Genomic DNA, 17729 nt, shown 5'->3' with positions numbered 1-17729 from the left:
ATCAAAACAACCCGGTGATTTCACCTTACACCCATCAGAATGGCTAAGATCCAAAACTCAAGTGACAACACATGCTGGAGAGGTTGTGGAGAAAGGAGAACACTCCTCCATTGATGGTGGGAATGTAAACTTGTACAACCACTTTAGAAATCAATCTCAGACAAATAGGAATAGCACTTCCTCAAGATCCAGCTATACCACTCCTAGGAATATATCCAAAAGATGCTCAAATACACAACAAGCACTTTTGTTCAGCCATGTTTTTAGCAGGTTTATTCGTAATAGCCAGAATATGGAAACAACCCAGATGTCCATCAGTGGAGGAATGATTACAGAAATTGTGGTACTTTTACACAATGGAATACTACTCGGCAATTAAAAACAAGGAAATCATGAAATTTGTAGGCAAATGGTGGGACTAGAAAAGATCATTCTGAGTGAGGTATCACAGGAGCAGAAAGACACACGCGATATATACTCACTTAAAGTGGGTACTAGACTTATAAGATAGGATAAACATACTAAAATCTGTATACCTAAAGATAAAAAAGAAAGAGGACCCAGGGTAAGATGATCAATCCTCACTTAAAAAGATAAATGGGATGGACATAGGAAGTAGGAAAAAACAAGTAACAGGACAGGAGACTACCACAGAGGGCTTTGGAAAGACTCTACCTAGCAGTGTATCAAAGCAGCTGCTGAGACTCATAACCAAACCTTTTGCAGAGTGCAGGGAATCACATGAAAGAAGGGGGAGTAAGTATGACCTGAAGAAGACAGGAGCTTCACAAAGACCAAAGATATCAAGGCACAGGGGTCTTTTATGAGACTGTTTCTCCAACCAAGGACCATGTATGAATATAAGCTAGAACCCCTGCTCGGGTGTAGCCCATGGTAGCTCAGTATCCAAGTGGGTAAACAAGTAAGGGGAACAAGGACTATTTCTGACATGAACTCAATGGCTGGCTCTTTGATCTCCCCCCACTGCCAAGGGAGTACCAGGCTTGGTTGGCCACAGAGGAGGACATGGCAGCCAGTCTGGAAGATACCTGATAAGCTAGGGTCAGATGGATGGGGAGGAGGCCTTCCCCCATCAGTGGACTGAGAAAGGGGCAGGGAGAAGATGAGGGAGGGAGAGTGGAATTGAGAGGGAATGAGAAAGGGGGCTACAGCTGGGATACAAAGTAAATAATCTGTGATTAATATTTAAAAATAAAAATAAATGGACAAAAATAAAATAATTAAAAAATAAAGGGAAGGGAATGGAAGAGAACGGGTATGGAATAAAAGGAAAGGAAAGGAAATAACAAGGAAAAAGAAAAAGAAAGGAAAAAGATAGAAAACGAAAAAGGAAAGGAAAGTAAACAAAAAGTGGAGGTACAGGAAGGGACATGAGAAGGGCCGGAGTGGGAATGTAAGGGAAGAGAAGGGAAAGGAAAAAATAGGAAATGTAAGGTAGAGAAAGGAAAAAGGAAAGGAAAGAAAAGGAAAAAGAAAGGAAAGTTAAGGAAAGGGAATGGAAGAGAAGGAAAGGAAATAATAGGAAAGGAAAAGACAAGGGAAGGGAAGGGATGGGAACAGAAGGAAAATGTATGGAAGGAAAGAAAGAATTGAAGGAAAAAAGAAAGGAAATGAAACAGTAAAAAAAGGTAAAGAAATGAAATAAAGAGCAAAGGGAATGGAAGGAAAGAAAAGGAAAGGTTGGGAAAGAGAACAGAAAGAGAATGGAAAGGGAGGGAAAAGGGAAAATAAAGGAGAGGGAATGGAAGGAAAAAAGAAAAGAAAAGAAAAAAGGAAAGAAGGGGAAAAGTAAATTTATGGAAAGGAAAGAAAAAGAAATAGAAAGGAAAAAGGAACTAAAAGGAAAAATGGGAAATAGAAGGGATGGGAAGGAAAGAGAAAGTAAGGGAAAGGGAAGAGAATGAAAGGAAAGAAAGGGAAAGGAAGGGAAGGGAAAGAAAATTAAAGGAAAGAAAAACAAAACAAAATAAAATAAAGGATAGTGAAGGGAAGGAAAGGGAAGGAAAGGGAAAGTAAACCAAAATAAAGGAAAGGAAAATGTAAATGAAATAAAAGTAAATGGAAAAAAAGGAATGGAAAGGGAATTAAAGGAAAGGAAAGTGATGGGAGGGGAAAGGAAAGAAAAAGAAAAGGAACATAAAGGAAAGGAACAGGAAAGAGAAGGGAATGGATGGGAAAGGGTAAGGAAGGTAAGGAAAGGTAAGAAAAAGGAAAGGAATTAAATAGGAAAGCAAAGTAAAGGTAAAGAAATGAAAAGAAAAGAGTTGTGGAAGGGAGGGAAGGGAAGGGAACAGAATGAAAGAAAAGAAAGGGAAAGAAAATGGAAGGCAAGAAAAGGTGAAAAAAAGGAAGGAAAGAAAAGGAAATGGAAGGCAAGGAAAGGTGAAAGGAAAGGGAAGGAAAGAGATGAGAAGGAAAGGAAAGGATGAAAAAAGAAAGGAAAGTATGGGAAAGGAAAGAGAATGGGTGGAAAAGAAAAGGGTGACAAAGAAAAGGAAATGAAAAGAAAAGGGAAGGGAAGAGAAGGGCAGGAAAGCAAAAAGAATGAGAAAGGAAAGAAAAAGAAAGGGAAAGGAAAAGTTCTTGGGACAGAAAAGGAAGGGAAGGGAATGGACGAGAAGAAGTATGGTAGGAAAGGAAAGGATACAAAAGGATAGGAAAAGAAATGAAAGAAAAAGGAAATGGATGGCTATGGAAGGGAAGGGAAGGGAAGGAAAGGACAGAGAAGAGAAGAGAAGGGAAAGGAAAGGTAGGGAAGAAAAAGGGAGGGAAGGGAAGAGAAGAAAAAAGGTAAGAATAAGAAAGGAATGGAAAGGAAAGGAATGGAATGGAAAAGGGAAGGAATGGAGTGGAAATGCAAAGGAAAGGGAAGGGTTAAAAAGGGAAAGAAAAGACAAAGGAAAGGGAAGGAAAGGGAAGGAAATGAAAATGGAAAGAAAAGAGAAAGGATAAAGGTAAAAAGAAAGGAAAGGAAACAAAAAACAGGAAAAGAAAGGAAAGGGAAAAGGAAACGAATGGAAAGGACTGTAAAGGAAAAAGGAAAGGATAGGAAATAAAAAAAGTAAAGAAATGGAAAAGAAAGAAAAAGGAAAGGGATGGGTAGGGACAGAAAGGAAAGGGAAGGAAAACTGAAATGAAAGGAAAGGAAAAGAAAGGGAAGGGAATGGAAGGAAAGGAAAGGGAAGGAAAGGAAGAGAAGGGAAGAGAAGGAAAAAGGTAAGGCAAACCAAGGAGGTGGAGCCCACCATGCACAATATCAGACGGGCCTCTCAGAGGATCTGAAACTCGGGAATTTGTGAGTGGATGGATAGTTGAACCCAGGATATCAATATTGAGGTTTCCTCGGAGAAAGGGGACAAATCCCGAGCTGAGACCATTAGGATTCAGGTCGACCACAGACTTCACCACTGACTTCTGGAGACTGACTTCCCAGGCACTTCCCTTTGAACGGGCCTCTCTACTCAATGGTGGAGTCAGCAGTGAAGGCAGTGGAGGCGGCCTGCAGTGTACACAGCTCCTAGCACAGACCCCCTGCTTGAGATTTGAGACAGATAATACTCACTCCCCCAGCACTTCTCCTCGACAAGCCTCCCTTCTCCCTCCTTGGAGAAGGCAGAGGCTGCAGAGGCAACCTACAGCGCCCAACACAGAGCGCAGTGCCAGATCCACAGTGCCCAGAGCTCCTAGCACAGAGCACAGTGCTGATGGCTCCACCAGGCCAACCAGGTCCTTGGCTCCACACGGCCTTCCAGAAATCTCCAGCAGCCTCCTAGTTCTGCAGCAGTGGTTGGACTGCCAGTGGTTCGCAACACCAGCCCCCAAGTTCTGCAGCAACATAGGGATTCTTGGCATTATCAACATTGAAGGCCGTGCTCTGTGGGTCTATCAATGAAGTCGAGGCAAGCAACTCATGGAGCCCAGACAGATCTGAATACCAGAATGACAGTATGACAGAACTGTAGACCACTGAGGTATTCAGGAAATTGACGCAGGCATATTGTGCCCTCAAACAGTGTGTGCAAAATGCACCTGCAAACTACTCCTAAAAACTGAGACCATAAACAGCGCTAACATCCACACCCCTCCTGCACCTACATCCCCCCTCCATTTCCCAAGCATCTACACTCACTAGCACTCTGTCCGCCAAGACACATGTCCACAAACACACACAAGCTTGCTCCCTGGCATTTGTGATTCTGTGCCAGCAGCTCTTCCTCCCTTTGGTACAGCTGGAACACCAATGCCCACTCCAGACACCAGATAAAGATGGACCTAGTCTGAAGTACAGACTCCAGGAACAAACACTGAAGGTTATGGATAAGCAGATGGCCAGAAGTCATCCAACAAAAATCACCTAACAAAAACCATGACATCATGGCTTCACCAGCACACTCCCAAAATCAATGGATATTTCAATTCATCAGAAACACAGGAAAAGTATTTTAAAGCTATGCTTATACGGTTATTACAGGCACATAAAGAGGAAATGAACAAATCTTTCAAGAGAAATAGCCACACAAATGGAGGCAAATAAAGAGAAAATAAACAACAGAGCTTTCAAAGAAATACAGGCAAATATAGCCAAAAATAGAGGCACAAGAAGAGGCACAATTAGTGGCATATAGAGAGGACAGGAACAACAACAAAAAGAGAAGCCATCATAGAAAAAACAGGAATCCACATTGAAACAGATGAAGGAAATGGTGCAAAGCATGGAAAAAGAATTAGAATCAATAAAGAAAACACAAACAGAGGAACCCCTGGAGCTGGAGAACTTAGAGAAAACATCAGGAATCAAGTTAAGCATCACCAATAGAATATAAGAGAGGGAAGAGAGAATCTCAGGTACTGAAAATACACTTCCTGGAATTAACACTTATCTCAAAGAAAAAGTAAATCAGAAAAGTCCTAACCACAAAACATTGAAGAAATCAAGGACACCATGAAAAGACAAAATCTAAGAATAATAGTAATAGATGAAAAAAAAAAGATTCCAGGCTCCATGGTCAGGAAAATATTTTAAGATAATAGTAGAAAAAATTTCCAACTTAAAGAAAGAGATGACCATAAACATACAAAAAGCCCAAATAGACTAGGCCAGAAAAGAAACTCTGCACATCACATCATAGTCAAAACACTAAACCTACAGAAAAAAGAAAATATATTAAAGACAGCAATGGAAAAAGGCCAGGTAACATATAAAGGTAGATCTATCAGAATCATACCAGATTTCTCAGCAGAAACTATGAAAGCCAGAGGAGCCTGGGCAGATGTCATGCAGACTTTAAGGAACCACAGATACCAACCCAGACTACTCTATGCAGCAAAGCTTTAAATAAACATAGAGGGAGAAAGCAAAATATTCCATGACAAAACTAAATTTAAACAATATCTACATGGCAACCCAACCCTACAGAAGATACTAGAAGGAAAACTCCAACCCAATGAAAACAACTGCATCCAAGAAAGGATAAGATACAGATAACTGTCACATAAAAAATTAAAAGAAAACAAGCAGTGAATCACAGTAATATCATCAACTCCACAAAAAAAGGAACTAATGTTCACTATGTTCTCCTAAAGCACTGAATGATCTTTTTTATCTGGTGGTAGTCTGGGATACAGTTATTTGCTTCTGGACAAAGTACAGCAGGTCTCTGAGAACATAGGTACCAATTCTCTCTAGAATAAATTTGAGTGCTCAAGGGAGTTGGCTAGTTCAAGGCATCTGGTCTGACTATGGGAGGTAGAAATGAGGTTCACACCAGGTATTACAATTAGCTTTTTAAGTGAGGCTTTCTCACAGCAGTCAGTGCCTGTGGTGATGTGGAAGTGTTCTATCTCTTTGTATAAACTGGTATGGGATTGTGGCCAAATTACAGGGTTTCTCAGGCTCAGATCCAGCACGGTAGGAGGTAGGTCCAGTGAGGTGTAGGCCTGTTGGGCTGAAAGGCTGGTCTAGGCCCAGTGGGTGCATGTCTTGAGGTCAACATGGTTTTTAGAAGTCCAGCAGTATCCAGCCAGGTTAGCAAGTAGCCAAGCTCTGGGAGCTCAGTGGCAAATCTCAAGGGAGGAGGGGAAACCCTCTCTCCTCCAGAATAAAAAACTGACAAATTTTAGGTGGCCATGGCAGAAAGCTGATGGTATCGCAATGTTATTTTCCTGTGAAATCAGGGATTTATAAACCTTGGGCTTAGAGGATGAATGTGTTTGGTTTCCTAGGGCTAGATGCTCAGGATAGTTGATTTATATGTTGTGGTGCAGTACCTCATTTGTATGCAATATCACAGTCCTATGACATAGAGAATATATAAATTAATTATCCTATGGTGGGGGAATATCTCCAGGTATAGTTGAAAGGCATTTGCTGAAAGCTAACATATTCTTAGCATAGGGTGGTGTATTTCCAGGAATCCCTAGGTGCTTGCTGAGCAGGGTTCTTATCAGGAAAGGGTCAGGCCTGTAATCTTCACTTAGGATATGATGCTCCTTAGTATCTGGGGTTCCCTACATCAGGCAAAAATAGAACCCCACTGAGAAAGGGAGTCCACTGTATAGACCTAGTGAAGAGGCTATCTGGAATATCATAATTCAAAATAACCAGCAGAGTTCCACAATTGAGGTTCTGCAACCACTCCTCAGTATCAACTCTGTTTAACAGTGCTCCTTACCCAGTACCAACCTGTCTGTTTGCTTGTTTATTTGTCTTGCATTAGTGGGAACTAAGCTCAAAGCACTGGCAGATCATTTAGCAAAAACCTACATTCCCACACTTTTTTGTCAGTATCAATAACAGCATCAAATTGAGTAATGGTTTTGCATTTCTGTGACAAGTTTTAAACTGTGCAAACTTTAATTTATTTTATATGTTATGACATGAAAGAAGGCATGCCTTTTCAACACCAAGAGTCAATAAAGACCAGTACAGATCAGTAATACCGTCCATTCCTATTGCTCCTATCCCTTTTCCCCATCTCAAAATAAGGAAGCCCTACTCTACCATACCAAGCCATCCTCTTCTACTGAGGCTGGGCAAGGCAGCCCCACCAGTGGGGCTCCACTTACTATGGGGACTCACATGAAGACTAACTTGTGCATAAGCCACATATGTGCAGCTGATGTTAGTCTAGTCCTAGTCCATGCATGGTCCTAGGTAGGTGCAACGGGAAAAGGCCAATTACATCTGATATCTCATTGGAAACTTTAAAAAACACAAGAGCCTGGACATGTATCTTAAAAACAATAAAGACCACAGATGTCAGCCCCAAATACTTTACCCAGCAAAACCTTTAAACACCATAAAGAGAGAAAACAAGATATAACATGGACAAAAACAAATCTAAACTCTACCTATCCACAAATCCAGCTCTACAGAAGATACTACAGGGATAATTCCAACCCAAGAAGGCCAAATACAACCAGGAAAACACAGTATTATATAAGTTCATATCAGCAAACTAAAGAAGGAAAACTCAAAGAATCATATACACACACTCTCACCCACACACTCACAGACATACACACACACACTATCTGGACTGGAGAGAAGGCTCAGTCATTAAAGGCTAGGCTCACAACCAAAAATATAAGACACACGCTACCACCACCAACATCAAAATAACAGTGACAAAAACTGGTCATTCAGAAAAGGGATCTTGGAATTACAGCCACCATTGTTACTGCCATCTCATTGGCGGCTGTTGGAGCTACCACCGTGGTATTAGCCATGAGTCATACTGTACAGACTGCTCAGACTCTGAAATGGTGTCACTTCCAGTACAATTGTGATGTCATAATTCAGTTATAACATCATTATTCACTAGTGATGGCCCAATAGAATCATTGTGATGTCACAATAAGATTGTGCTGTCCTACTAATAACATTGTGAGATTACAATACAATTGTGATGCTTGGTAGTACCATTTTGATGTCACAATAAAACTGTGATGTCACAATGGTACCATTGTGATATCACAAATACGATTGTGATATGTTACTAACGTCATATTTCCCTTGCAATATCACAGTACTAGCATTGTGATGTCATAATATCTTTGTGATAATATAATAGTATCATTGTAATGTCATAGTACAATTGTGTTGTCACAATAGTACCATTGAGATGTCAGAATTCAATAGTAATGTCATAATTCTCTAGTGATGTCACAATGGAACCATTCTGATGTCACAATATGATTGTGATGTCCTACTAGTATAATTGTGATATCATAATTCCCTGGCAATATCACAGAAGTAGCATTGTGATGTCACAATGTTTTGTGATATCATAATAGTACCATTGTGTTGTCATAATCCAATTTTTATTAGAGAATAGTAGCATTGTGATGTCATAGTACAATTGTGATGTCACAAGAGCACCATTGAGACATACCAATTGAACTCTAATGTCATAATTCTCTGGTGATGTCTCGATCGAAAAATTGTGATGTAACTATACAATTGTGATGTCCTATTAGTACCATTGTGATATCAAATTTCTATTGTGATTGCTTCTTAGTAACATTGTGATTTCATAATTAAATTTTGATGTCACAATTGTACCATTGTACACATCACAATATGATTGTGTTGTTCTTCTACTACCATTTTGACATCATAATTTCCTTGCGATGTCAAAGTAGTAGCACTGTGATATCAGAACGTCTTTGTGATATCCTCATAGTACCATTGTGATGTCATAATGATATTGTGACTGTAGGATAGTACTATTGTGACATCATAGTACAATTGTAATGTCACAGTAGTACCATTGTGGTGTCACGATTCAATTTTAATATAATAATTCTCTAGTGATGTCACAATCCAACCAATGTGATGTCACAATACGATTGTGATGTTGTACTAGTAACACTGTGATGTCAAAATGTCATTGTGATGTCTTGGTAGTGCCATTTTGATTTCATCATAAAATTGTGATGTCCCAATCCAACAATTGTGATAACACACTACATTTGTCATGTCCTATTAGTACACTTGTGATGTCACAATACGATAGTGATGTTGTACTACTACTGTTGTGTTGTCATAATTCCCTTGCGATTTTACAATAGTAGCAATGTGATGTCACAATGTCTTTGTAATATCATAATAGTACCATTGTGGTATCATAATGCCATTGTAACTAGAGAATAGTATCATTGTGATATCGTAGTACAATTGTGATGTCACGGCTGTACCATTGTGATGTCACAATAGTACCATTATGATGTCACAAGACAATTGTGATGTCACTGTTTTACCATTCTGATGTCAAAGGTCAATTGTAAAGTCACAATTTTCTAGTGATGTCACAAACGAACCATTGAGATGTCACGATGAGATTGTGATACCTTTCTAGTACAGTTACGGTAAAGTCATCATTCCCAAGTGCTATACCAATAGAAACATTGTGGTGTCACAATATGATTGTGATGTCCTACTAGTAACATTGTGATGTTACAATACAACTGCAATGTCTTGGAAGTACCATTTTGTTGTCAGGGTAAAATTATGATGTCACAATCATACCATTGTGATACCTCAATGTGATTGTGCTGTCCCACTAGTTCGATTTTGGTGTCATAATTCCCTTGCAATGTCACTGTGGCAGCATTGTGATGTCCCAGTATCCTTGTGCTTTCATAATAGTACCGTTGTGATGTCATATTGCCATTGTGAGTAGAGAATAGTACAATTGCAATGTCATAGTACAATTGTGCCATTGTGATATCACAATTCAATTGTAATGTCATAATTCTCTAGTGATGTCAAAATCGAACCCTTCTGATGTTACAATGTGATTATGATGTCCTACTACTAACATTGTGATGTCACAATACCGCTGTGATTTCACAGTAGTAACATTGTGAGGTCAAAGTAAAACTGTGATGTTAAAATTGCACCTTTGTGATGTCACAATACTATTGTGATGTTCTATGAGTTGTGATGTCACTATTCAATTCTTACTACTGAATTTCCTAATGATGGAGCAATGGAGACATTATGATGTCACAGTATGATTGTGATGTTCTCCTACTACCATTGTGATGTCATGAATCCCTTGCAATGTGAAAATAATAGCATTGAGATGTCAAAATTGCTTTGTGATATCCTAATAGAACCATTGTGAAGTCACAATTCAATTTTAATGTCATGATTCTGTAGTGATGGCCCAATAGACATATTGCAATGTGATATTAGAATTGTGATGTGCTACTAGTAACATTGTGATATCACAATACCATTATGATGTCTTGGTAGAATTATAATATCATAACATTGTGATGTCACAATCGTACCATTTTGATTTCAAAATACGAATGTGATGTCCTACTAGTTTACAGTTGTGATGTCATAATTCCCTTGTGATGTCACAATAGTCTCTGTGATATCATAATAGTACCATTGTGATATCAGAATGCCATTTTGACTAGAGAAATGTACCATTGTGAGTTCATAGTAAAATTGTGATGTTACAATCGTACCATAGTGATTTCACAATAAAATTGTTATGTCCTACTAGTACCACTGTGATATCATAATTCCCTTTGATGTCACAAAAGTAGCATTGTGATGTCAAAATATCTTTGTGATATATTAATACCTTATTGATATCATAATGCCATTGTTACATCATAGTACAATAGTGATGTTACAATAGTAAACATTTGATGTCACAATTCAATTGTAATGCCATAATTCTCTAGTGATGTCACAGTTGAACCATTATGATGTCAAAATACGATTATGACATCCTATTAATACCACTGTGATTTTGCAGTATGATTGTGATATCCTAGTAGTACCATTGTGAGGTCATAAATACTGTGATGTCACAATTGTAACAATGTGATGCCATAAGGTCACAATGCTACCATTGTATTTTCACAATATAATTGTGATGTCCTACTATTGTGGTATCAGAATATTCCTTTGTGATATCCTAATAGTACCATTATGATGTCATAATGCCATTGTGACAAACTAATAGTATCATTGTGATATCATGTTTCAACTGTCATTTCACAGTACTACCATTGTGATGTCACAATACGATTGTGATGTCCTACGAGTACCATTGTGATGGCATAATACACTTGCGATATCACAGTAATAGCATTGTGATGTCACAATGTCTTTGTGATATACTTATAGTATCATTTGATGTCATAATTCCATTGTGACTACAGAATATTACCATTGTGATGTCTTAGTAAAATTGTGATGTCACAATAGTACCATTGTGATGTCTCAAGTCAATGGTAATGTCATAATACTCTAGTGCGATGTCACAATAGTAGCTTTGTGACGTCACAATAAGATTGTGATGTTGTCCTAGTACCATTGTTATGTTATGTACCAATGTCACAATGTCTTTGTGATATCCTACTAGTACCATTCTTATGTCATAATGCCATTGTGACTAGAAAATAGTATCATTGTGATGCCATTGTATGTTACAAGAGTACCATTGTGATGTCATAAGTCAATTGTTATATTATAATTCTCTAGTAATGTCAAAATCACTAAATTGTGATGTCACAATAAGATTGTGGTGTTCTCCTAATACCATTGTTTTGTAATAATAGTATTGCGATTTCACAATAATAGCTTTCTGAAATCACATTGTCTTTGTGATGTCCTAATATTACCATTGGGGTGTCATAATACCATTGTGACAAGACAATAGTACCATTGTGAGGTCTAAAGTCAATGGTAATGTCATAATTCTTTAGTGATGTCATTATCAAACCATTTAGATGTCCCAATAAGATTGTAATGTTCCACTAGTACCATTGTTATGTCATGATACCCTAGCAATGTCACAATAGTAGCATTGTGATGTCATAATGCCATTGTGACTAGAGAATAGTTCCTTAGAGAAATCATAGTACAATTTTGATGTCACAATAGTACCATTGTGATGGGACAATTCAATTGTAATGGAATAATTCTCTAGTGACATCACAAACGAACCATTGTGGTGTCACAATGTGATTGGGATCTCCTGTTAGAACCATTATCATGTCATACTACATATGCAATGCCACAATAGTAACATTGTGATGTTACAATGTATTTGTGATACCGTACTAGTACCATTGAGATGTCATAATGCCATTGTGACTAGAGAATAGTACCATTGTGATGTCATAGTACAATTTTGATGTCACAATACTACCATGGTGATGTCACCATTCAATTGTAATGTCATAAGTCTCTGGTGAAGTCACAATTGAAATATTGTGATGTCACAATATGAGTTCTGATCTCCTGCTAGTACCATTGTCATGTCATAATGCACTTGCAATGCCATAATAGTAACATTATGATGTCACAATATCTTTGAGATATCCTACTAGTACCATTGAGATGTCATAATGGCATTTTGACTATAGAATTGTACCATTGTGATGTTATACTACAATTATGATGTCACAAGAGTACCATTGTGATGTCACAGTTCAATTGAAATGTCATAATTCCCTAGTGATGTCACAATATGATTGTGATGTCCTGCTAGTACCATTTTGATGTCATAACATACTTGTGATGTCACAATAGTAGTTTTGTGTAGTCACAATGAATTTGTGATGTCCTAATAGTACCATTGTGATGGCATAATGCCATTTTGACTAGAGAAGAGTAACATTGTGAGGTCATAGCTCAATTGTGACAACACAATAGTACAATGGTAATGTCATAGTACTCTCATAATTTCACAATCACAAAATTGTGACATCACAATACAATTTTGATGTAATACTTGTATCATTCTGATATCATAATATACTTGCAATGTCACAATAGTAGCTTTGTAATGTCAGTCTTTCTGATGTTCTAATTGTATCATTGTGAAGTCATAATGCCATTGTAACTAGAGCATAGTAACATTGTGATTTCATAGTACAATTATGATGTCAAAATTGTACCATAGTGATGTCACAATTCAATAGTGATGCTATATTTCTCTAGTGATGTCACAATTGAACCATGTTGATGTCATAATTAGATTGTGATGTCCTACTAGTACCATTGTTATGTCATAGTACAATTATGATATCACAATAGTAGCATTGTGATGTCACAATGTGTTTGTGATATCCTCATGGTACCATTGTGATGTCAAAATGCCACTGTGATTAGACAATAGTTCCATTGAGATGTCATAGTACAATTTTGAAGTCATAATTGTAGCATTCTAATGTCACAAGTCAATTGTAATGTCATAATTCTCTAATCATGTCAAAATCATGCCGTTGTGACATACCAATAGGATTGTGATGTCCTAATAGTACCATTTTCATGTAATAATACACTTGCAATGCCACAATCATAAAATTGTTATGTCACAATGTCTTTGTGATATCCTACTAGTACCATTGAGATGTCATCATGCCATTGTGACTACAGAATAGTACCATTGTGATGTCATAGTACAATTGTGATGTCACAAGAGTACAATTGTGATGTCACCCTTCAATTGAAATATCATAATTCTCTAGTGATATAAAACTATGATTATGATATAAAACTATGATCGTGATGTGCTGCTAGTACAATTGTGATGTCATAGTATAATTGAGATGTCACAATAGTAGCTCTATGATGTTGCAAAGTCTTTGTGATATTCTACTAATACCATTGTGATGTCATCGTATACTCTTGGTGCCACAAGTATACCATTGTGATGTCACAAGTCATTTGTTATATCATAATTCTCTAGTAATGTCAAAATCACTAAATGGTGATGTCAGAATATGATCATGATATCCTCCTAGTAATAGTATGTCATAATAGCTTAGCGATTTCACAATAGTAGCTTTCTGAAGTCACATTGTCTTTGTGATGTCCTAATATTACCATTAATATGTCATAATGCCATTGTGACTAGAGTATAGTACCATTGTGATGTCACAATTCAATTATAATGTCATAGTTCTAGAGTGATATAAGAATCGAACAATTGTGATGTCACAATACGTTTGTGATGTCCTACTAGTACCATTATGATGTAATAATCCTCTTGCAATGTCACAATAGTATCATTGTGATGTCACAATGTCTTTGTGATATCCTAATAGTACCACTGTGATTTTATAATGCTATTATGACTAGAGAATAGTACCATTGTGTTGTCATAGTACAATTGTGATGTCATAAGTCTACCATTGTGATGTCACAATTCTATTGTTCATAATTCTCTATCAATGTCACATTAGTATTATTGTGATGTCACAATGATTGTGACATACTGGTGGAACAATTGTGATGTCATAATTCCCTTCTGATTTCACAATAATAGCATTGTGATGTCACAATATCATTGTAACATCCTAATAGTATCATCATGATATCATAATGCCATTATGACTAGGCAGTTGTACATTGTGATATCATAATACAATTGTGATGTCACAACAGTCCTACTGTGATGTAACCATTCAATTGTAATGTCATAATTCTCCAGCGGTGTCACAGTAAAACCAGTGTGATGTCACAATGAGATTGTGAATGAGATTGTGAAGTCCTCCTAGCACCATTGGATATCACAATAGTAGCATTGTCTTGTCATAATGCCATTATGACCAGCGAATATTACCATTGTGATGTCACAGGTCAATTATGATGTCATAAATCCCTATTGTCACAATCGAACCATTGTGATGTCACAATACAATTTTTATGTCCTAATAGTACCATTGTGATGTCAAAATAACCTTGCGATGTCACAAGAGTAGCTTTGTGAAGTCACAATGTCTTTGTGATGTCTGAATTGTACCATTGTGAAGTCATAATGCCATTCTGACTACAGAATAGTATCATTGTGAGGTCATAGTAGAATTGTGATGTCACAATCATGTCATTGTGATATCACAATTCAATGTCTTTGTGACATCCTCATTGTAACACTGTGATGTCATAATGAATTGTGACTAGAGAATAGTACCATTGTGATGTCATAGTACACTTGTGATGTCACAATACTACCATGGTGATGTCACCATTCAATTGTAATGTCATAATTCTCCATCATTGTAAAAATTGAACCATTGTGATGTCACAATACAATTGTGATGTCCTACTGGTAGCATTGTTATGTCATAATACCCTTGCGATATCACAATAGTAACATTGCGATGTCACCATGACATTGTTTTATACTAATAGTACCATTGTGATGCCATAATATCATTGGGACTAGAGAATAATACAATTGTTATGTCATAGTACAATTTTGAAGTCACAATAGTACCATTGGAATGTCACAATAAGATTGTAATGTCATAATTCTCTAGGGATCTCACAATCACACAATTATGATGTCACAATATGAACGTGATGTCCTACTAGTACCATTGTTTTGTCATAATACCCTTGTGATGTCACAATAGTACCACTGTGATGTCACAAGATCTTTGTGACATCCTCATTGTAACACTGTCTAGAGGATAGTACCATTGTGATGTCGTAGTACAATTGTGAAGTCACAATAGTATCATTATGATGTAACAATTCTATTGAAATGTCATAAATCTCTTGTGAAGTCACAATCGAACCATTGTGATGTCACAATACGAAAGTGATGTCCTACTAGTATCATTGTTATGACATAATAACCTTGTGATGTCACAATACTACCATTTTCATGTCACAAGTCAACTGTAATGTCATAATTCCCTAGGGATGTCACAATCACTCCATCGTGGTCCCAGTTGTGATGTCATAATTACCTTGCGATGTCACAATAGTAGCATTGTGATGTCACAATGTGTTTGTGATATACCAATTGTACCGCTGTGATGTCACAAGTCAATTGTAATGTCATAATTCTCTGCAAAGCTCAAAACTGCCCAATGGTGAGTTTACAGTATAATTCTGATATTCTACTAGTACCTTTGTGATGTCATAATTACATTGCGATGTCACAATAGTAGCATTGTGATGTCACAACTAATTGTACCACTTGAAGTCATAATGCAATTCTGAGTATAGAAGAGTACCATTGTGATGTCATAGTACAATTGTGATGTCACAATCATACCATTGTGATATCGCGATTCAATTGTAAAGTCATAATTTTCTAGTGAAGTCACATTCGAACTATTGTGATGTCAATACCATTCTGATGTCCTACTAGTACCGTTGTGATGACATAATACTCTTCTGATATCACAATTTTAGCATTGTGTTGTCACAATGTGTTTCTGTTATCCCAATAGCAACATTGTGATGTCATAATTCCTTTATGACTAGGGGATAGTACCATTGTGATATCAAAGTAGTACTGTGATGTCACAATACAAATATTTTCATGTTAGAAGTCAATTAAAAAGTCACAATCACCCCATTGTGGTCCCAATACTATCTTACTCATATCAGAATGCCATTGTGAATAGAGAATAGTACACTGAAATATCATAATACAATTATGATATCATAGTTACTATTGTGATGTAACCATTCAATTGTAATGTTATAATTTTCCAGGGATGTCACAATAAAACCAGTGTGATGTCACAATTATATTGTGATGTCCTTCTGGTAGAGTTGTGATGTCATAATTACCTTGCAATGTCACAATATTAGCATTGTGATGTCACAATGTGTTTGTGATATACCAATAGTACCGTTGTGATGTCACAAGTCAATTGTAATGTCATAATTCTCTATGAAGCTCAAAATTATTCAATTGAGGCTTGCCTGTCTTATCACCTGTGCTATTTCTATTTTCTTGTAATGTGACTGAAATGTTGCCTGTGATCTTTGAAGTCTTTCTTGGGATGGTTGAAATTTCACCTGCAATGGATGACCTTTTTCGTGTAAAGATTCAACTTTTACCTCAGATTGTTGAATTTTCGCCTGCAAAGACTGAACTTTCTTGTGCCATCGGTAAAATTTTCCCTGTAATGGCTGAAGTTTCACCTTGGATAGTTAAAGATTTCCTGTAAAGGTAAATTTTGCACCCTTGATATTTGAAGCTACCTTTAGGTGGCTGAAATTTCACCTGCGCTGGTAGAAGTTTCCATTGTGATGGTTGAAGTTTTTCCTCTAAGTTTGAAAGTACACCTATGTAGGCTGAATAATCGCCTGTGATGGTTGAACTTTCTAGGGAGGTGACTGAAATGTTGCCTGTGATGTTTGAGGTCTCTCTTGCGATGGTTGAAATGTCACCTGCGGTGGCTGACCTCTTACCTGTGAAAGGTGAAGTTTCGCCTGATATGGTTGAAATTTTGCCTGCAAAGCATGAACTTTCCTGAGCCATCGCTGAAATTTTGCCTGTAATGGTGGATGTTTCACTTAGGATGGTTGATTTTTTTTTTCCTGCCAAGTTTAAAATTGCACCTTCGATAGTTGAAGTTTCCCTTGAGGTGGCTGAAAATTCAATTGTGATGGTTGAAGTTTCACCTAGGATTGTTGACATTTTTTTTCTTAAAATAAAATTTGAACCCTTGATAGTTAGTTTCCAAGAGGTGGCTGAAACTTCACCTGTGATGGTTGAAGTTTCCTTTGTGATGGTTGATACCTTTCCTGCAACATTTGAAATTTCACCTGGCTTGCCTGGCTTATCGCCTGTGATATTTGGATTTTCCTGTGATGTGACTGAAATGTTGCCTGTGATGTATGAAGTCTCTCTTGTGATGGTTCACTTGTCACTACCAGTGGTTGAGTTTTTCCTGTGAAGGTTGAAGTTTCACCTGAGATT

The sequence above is a fragment of the Meriones unguiculatus genome (assembly GCF_030254825.1).
Source record: "Meriones unguiculatus strain TT.TT164.6M chromosome 13 unlocalized genomic scaffold, Bangor_MerUng_6.1 Chr13_unordered_Scaffold_39, whole genome shotgun sequence".
NCBI classification, from domain to species: Eukaryota; Metazoa; Chordata; class Mammalia; order Rodentia; family Muridae; genus Meriones; species Meriones unguiculatus.
The sequence above is the reverse complement of the archived record's forward strand: the minus strand, read 5'-3'. Positions refer to the sequence as shown.